The following is a 6,994-nucleotide window of genomic DNA, read 5'->3' as shown; positions in this document are numbered from 1 at the left end:
TTGTTCTGGTTCTGGTTCTGTTTGCTTGAGTTTGTTCTGGTTCTGGTTCTGTTTGCTTGAGTTTGGTTCTGGTTTTGGTTCAGTTAGCTTGAGTTCAGTTCTGGTTTGGTTCTGGTTCTGGTTCAATTCTGGTTCAAGTCTGGTTCGGTTCTGGTTCGGTTCTGGTACGGTTCTGGTTCGTTTCTGGTATAGTTCTGGTACGGTACTGGTTCGGTTCTGGTTCGGTTATGGTAGGGTTCTGGTTCGGTTCTGGTTGAGTTTGATTCTGGTTCTGTTTGCATGAGTTTGGTTCTGGTTCTGTATGCTTAAGTTTAGTTCTGGTTCTAACCCTAACCATAACCCTAATCACAACCCTAACCGTAACCCCAACCCTAATCACAACCCTAACCCTAATCACAACCCTAACCCTAATCACAACCCTAACCACAACCCTAACCCTACCCCTAATCATAACCCTAACCCTAATCACAACCCTAACCCTAAACATAACCCTAATCACAACCCTAATCCTAACCCTAACCCTAACCCCAACCCTAATCACAACCCTAACCCTAATCACAACCCTAACCCTAACCCTAATCACAACCCTAATCATAACCCTAATCACAACCCCAACCCTAATCAAAACCCTAATCACAACCCTAACCCTAATCACAACCCTAACCCCAACCCTAATCACAACCCTAACCCTAACCCTAATCACAACCCCAACCCTAATCAAAACCCTAATCACAACCCTAACCCTAATCACAACCCTAACCCTAACCCTAATCACAACCCCAACCCTAATCAAAACCCTAATCACAACCCTAATCACAACCCCAACCCTAATCACAACCCTAACCCTAATCACAACCCTAACCCTAATCACAACCCTAACCCTAATCACAACCCTAACCCTAATCACAACCCTAACCCTAACCCTAACCCTAATCCCAACCCTTACCCTAACCCTAATCCCAACCCTAACCCTAATCACAAGCCTAACCCTAACCCTAACCCTAACCCTAATCACAACCCTAACCCTAATCATAACCCTAGGATCAGGGTGAGAATGATTTTGTAACAGAATAAATGCACACAATTGGGCAATTATAAGGCTTCTCATAAAATCACCGTACGTAAAAGGGTTTTCAACACACAAACCATTAGTTTATGCAAAGTTAAGGTAAAATATTCAGCTACAAAAGATCCTAAATTAAGAGCAGTTCGGGAGTCGAAAGAGCCGGCTCTTCTTTGGGAGCCGAGTCAAAAGAGGCGGCTCTCTGAAAAGAGCTGAACTTCCCATCACTAAAGAACATGTTTACTACCATTTGCACTCTTAGTTTCCCTTGGAACTATTTGTAGTGTAAAACGTATCAATGTAAATACTTCAGACCTGTACCATAGTGATAAACAGATAACACTTCAATTTGAATCAAGTAAATACCACTTGTATCCTTTAAAACAGAGGGTCATTTCATTCCTTGTGGACTCAACATGACAGCATTTATACTTTTCAAGTAATTGATCTTAAACGCTTTCAGAAAATTAACAGTAACAAGACTCACATATCCCTTCCAGCTACTAAATGGTATCATAACAATGGTGTATGCTGTTTTGTAATGACACAGCACAATTTTATAATTTATTAGAAATGTATTCAAATTATTTCACAGACCCCCACGCTATGGTTCGTAGACCCCCAGGGGTCCCAGGACCCCACTTTGAGAACCACTGAGCGAGAGTACGGTAATTGAGCCAAATGTACCATAAAACATAAACAATATACCCCCGTTTTCTGTGAATGCATGATTATGAAGTGAAGGAGAAAAGATGTGAAAAAAGTTGTGCAGTGTTGCTGTCTTTTCCATCACAGCGTGCGCTCAACTTTCAATGAATGGGGATGTGTTTTGTTAATCGGGTCAGGTCAAACGCAGCCATGTTGGAATCATTTTCCAGGACTATCTGTGATTTTCCAGGACATTTTACTTTTTCTCCCATTTTCCAGGTGGTTTCCAGTACTGGAAAACTGGTCAACTCTTTTCCAGGTTTTCCAGGACGGGTGGGAACCCTGTACAAAGCTTTCAGTATCATCACTCCCACATGCACAGTTAATTCTCTATAGAAAACAGTGTTGGTGATTTAAACAGAAAAACCAAAATATGTAAATTCACCGGAGGAAACTGAATTCAACTTATAGGTTGGGTTTGTTTTTAGCAAGATGTGATTGATGACGGGACTTACCTTGAAGACGATTTTTACTCCTGATCATTTTATTGAATGGCTGGCCTGTGTGTGTCACAGCTGATCGGCGTGTATCCATGGTCTTGCAGCGGAAGAACACAGGTCTGCGAGGTGCGTCCGAAAATAGTGCCAAAACAAAGAGGGTTCTGACGACAAACTGAATTGCTCCAATTTTTTCTACTGGTGCATGCATTTGCACCGTGATGAGTGCCTGGACCATATTTTCCTAACTTTGGCGAAATAGGAGGCCCTGTCCACAGATAATTGTAGCCTAGTTTGCCTGCTGGTCCTCTGGGAATTTTCACATTAAAGGGGAAGAGCTCACCGGCACGCATTGTAGCTAGCAGGAGCAATAGTGTAATGTAACTCATACGACCCCACTTCAAAAAAACTGAAATATCCCTTTGAGAACGAAGAACATTCATTCACAGGAGATCAAAACATGTTGGCACGTCCTGAGTTATTAATAATGAATGTAACACCCCGGTTTGCCTTGTGCGTAATTGTGCACAAGCAATTTCTTGCCCATGATACGTTTTACAAAATGAGCACAGTTGGAGTTGATTGAAAAGAGTTGGTAGGTTAACCAGTGTGTGGTCTACAATATTGAATATTTGCCATCATCTGCATCGGACACAGAGCAGGTTCGTCTGTGCCCCCTGTGCCCCGACTCAGACCCTGTAAGTGCTGCCGCTCCCCCCTTACAGTACACAGACACAGTTTCAGGCTGGGGTCTCTAGGTCAGCTTGTTTTGAGAGCGGACACATTTTTTTTAATATAGATCTTAAGGTCTGCAGTTTTTTCCCCTGAATATAAAGAATTACTTTTATTTAGGCCTCTAAAAGTTTCATACCAGGGATGAATAAGTTTGTTTTTTATCAAAGGATTTATAAATCAAATGTTTAAACTTCAGCTGGAGTTCAGATTTCAAACCCATGCTGCTGACTGCTGCAGTGATTCATCCAGACGTGGTTTTTCTGAGTCTCGTAGTGCCTCTTTTCTGACTGCCAAACATCACAGTTGTATGTTTCTAACTCTGTTGCTATGGTGATGATCTCCAGATCAGACATGTTTCCTGTCATTTTTGCCATAGAGGGTCTCTCCATGTCGAAATCCTGTGGGCGATCCCGGCTGAACTTTGAATAATTAGGGGCGTGATATTTAAATGCCGATTGTTTTCAGCCGCCACATTTATCAAGACTCGATCATTCGTACGCTGTGATTGGTCAGATACGGATGTTTCATAAATCACACTTGTGTCCTGTCGTAAGACCAATTCTGAGCTCAGATGTGCACCTGTTCTCACGCAAGATTGATAAATGAGGGCCAGTGTGTTGACATGTACATTTCTGAGTAACCAGTATTATCAAATATCTCCAGATAAACCTTCTTTTCAACTAGAGGCATTGGTTGAATAGTCAAATCTGATATTGTGTTTAGGACTTTTGGCAGAATTACCTGGCACCTGAAGCCAAATACAGAGCTAACTTTAAAGGCTCTAAATGGCAGCAATACATTGGCATAGGAATTAATGCCTGCATCCCTGTGTGACTGTATCTGTCTGAAGGGAGCAAAACTTGGCTCGATAGTTGGGTTTCTCTAATTGGGACTTGAGTTCTACTCATTGCAAACATTCTACAGTCATGGCCAAAAGTTTTGAGAATGACACAAATATTACATTTTCACAAAGTCTGCTGCTTCAGGGTTTTTAGGTGTTTTTGTCAGATGTTTCTATGGTATAATGAAATACAATTAGAAGCATTTCATAAGTATCAAAAGCTTTTATTGAGAATTACACAGAATTCATGCAATAAGTCAATATTTGCAGTGTTGGCCCTTCTTTTTCAAGACCTCTGCAATTCTCCCTGGCATGCTGTCAATCAACTTCTGGACCAAATCCTGACTGATGGCAGTCCATTCTTGCATAATCAATGCTTGGAGTTTGTCAGAATGTGTGGGTTTTTGATTGTCCACCCGCCTCTTGAGGATTGACCACAAGTTCTCAATGGGATTAAGATCTGGGGAGTTTCCTGGCCAAGGGACCAAAATCTTAATGTTTTGTTCCCCGAGCCATTTTGTTATGACTTTTGCTTTATGGCAAGGTGCTCCATCATGCTGGAAAAGGCATTCTTCATCACCAAACTGCCCTTGGATGGTTGGGAGAAGTTGCTCTGGGAGGACGTTCTGGTACCATTCTTTATTCATGGCTGTGTTTTTAGGCAAGATTGTGAGAGAGCCCACTCCCTTGACCGAAAAGCAACCCCACACATGAATGGTCTCAGGATGCTTCACTGTTGGCAAGAGACAGGACTGATGGTAGCGCTCACCTCTTTAATAGTTGGGTCATTCTCAAAACTTTTGGCCATGACTGTAGACATGCAGCTCGCCAAACTAGATTGGACATGGAACTCATCAGAATATGGCATCCCTGATGTCAATCATTAACTCTCAGACTTGAAAGTTCAGGAATTAAAGTCTGAGAATGACTTAAGTTGCATTCAATTCATGGACAAACCTGTATGCAGTAGCACCTGGTAATAAATAAATAAACAAACAAACGCTTTTGCTGCCTCAGGCGGGGTTTAATGAATAAACAGGAGACTTGTAAACATAGGACAGAATATGAAAGCCATTTTCTTCATCTCCTGTTTGGAACACTTCACAGTCCTTTGTTGCGGTGAGATAAGGTGAGTAATTAAATTCATCACACTCACTGCCTACATCTCTATCCTTCTGGGTTTATTCTAATCTGTAAGGAGGATAAAAGACATATATCTAGATGAAAGAAGACCTGGTGTCCAAGGATTCTCACAAGCTCTCAATGTGCCATCAGCTTATATGCTAGGTAGATGTAGGTCCTTTTGGTACAGTAACTGTTGCTGCCCTTTGACCTGAACTGACTGCCAAGAAACGGAATAGCGGCTTTTTTCCTCCAGGCGAGACTGTGATTACCATCTTTGGCTCACTTTTTTATCCTCTTGACTCGCTACACCCACAAGCGAGACCAGGGACAAGGGCAGGTGTAAGTGTTACCTGCATACAAAAGACAAAAGCTGCAGTTCAAGGCCTTTGAAGGAAGACCTTTCTGCTTTGAATTATAAGGGCATCTTATCCAGCGGTTATTTTCATAGATGGTGGTAATGTCTCGGGAAATTACTTCCCAAAAAAAATTATATTTTCAATAAAAATAACACTGTGTGGGTTTGTGCATGTGTTTGCAGGAATGTATAACAAGAGCGTAACCACAGCTCTTTGCATTGAATTAGCAGAGGCTTTACTTGACCAGTTGCCAAGTAATTCTACAACAGCCTTTAGTGAATAATGCTCATTAAACAAATAGATCCATTAAATCTGTCTTCTGCACTAAGCACAGGTCAAACTGAGAAATACTTGCAGGCCACATCAAGGAACAAGTTTGTGTTGTGGCGTTTTTCCCAGACTGCATTTCACACTGCAAACAGACAATATTCAGCTCCCATAAATCTACATTTTATAAACTAAAAACTCATGCAGGAGTTCAAAACAACACCAGAAAATTAAATCATAGAGAAAAATGCCCAAAACAAGAACAGAGCTTTCAACCTGAGTACACCACAGTGTCTAGATTAATGCACTACCCACACACACTACAGTACCACGCATACGTTCACAAGTTTACTCTACTTCATTAGTCTTCATCTGACTCAAACAGGCCGTGTGAAAGCATTTCATGGATGCAAACAGTAAAGGCTTGCACCTCATTTGCAAAAAGGACCGCACATGCCAGCATACATAATTAATGAATGGACCTCTTTGTTGGTTATTCAAAGACTTAGAGGACTGCAGCAGAAAGCCACACTGTTGCAGAAGACTTTCATTCAAGTTGTGTTGGATGAAATGCACATTAACTTCACAAATATCTGGAGAAAAGATATGGGGATTAAAGGGGCTGGATTTCAAATAAAGCGATGTTTGATGATTGCTCTTGCATGGATGTCACTTTGAGGTGCACAAGAGGTGGACTTCAAGTGCTTTTCTGTCTGCTAACATGTGGAGGAGTCACCTCTTTTGAGGACTCTTGAGGCCCCAATTTCTTGTCTTACTAGATATGCTATCAGAAATCAAATTAGCATTTCCTCCTAAGAAAGACTTTTACATGGGACAAGTTAAAGTGTACAGGTAGATCTACAGTAATAGTGTAATATTAGACTGTCAGTTGCTTTATTTAAAATGTTTTTTGTGCTCAAAGCTGATTTGTTGCACTTTGATCCAATCTTGTTTTAATTGCCCATATTTTATCTTGACCTCAACATAGTTAACTCACAGGTTTCTTTGCTGACAGAGCTGTGAACTATCTTAAATCTGACTTTTAAGGGCATTGAATTGCCAACAAAATGCCAAGGGTCCAGCAGAGAGATGGAGTTCATGAATTTTTCATGTATTCCCTAATGTCAGACATACTCCCTGCTGGAGAGATTTGATCTTGTCCAAGAAAATGCTGCAATTAATTCTTTAGCTCTGCACACTGCCCACTGTAACCAAAACCAACGTGTTCAAGCCATGAAGCTGTAGTTTTACATTTAGTTTGGAATTCAAGCTTATAAAGACTCTTGAGAGACAAAGGGCCTGATCTACTAAGATCCCAAATAACGAGTGCTAATTTGCGTGTGCAAATAATAATTCTGGGCGTGTTGCGGGTGATCTACTGAGACTGCGTGCGCAAATGATAACGAGTGCAAAAGTGGTGCGGACCGCCCTATTTTACGAGGATTTTGCGTGTGCTATCGGC

The sequence above is a fragment of the Notolabrus celidotus genome, chromosome 19 (genome assembly GCF_009762535.1).
Source record: "Notolabrus celidotus isolate fNotCel1 chromosome 19, fNotCel1.pri, whole genome shotgun sequence".
Taxonomy (NCBI): Eukaryota; Metazoa; Chordata; class Actinopteri; order Labriformes; family Labridae; genus Notolabrus; species Notolabrus celidotus.
This window is presented reverse-complemented; position numbering follows the sequence as displayed.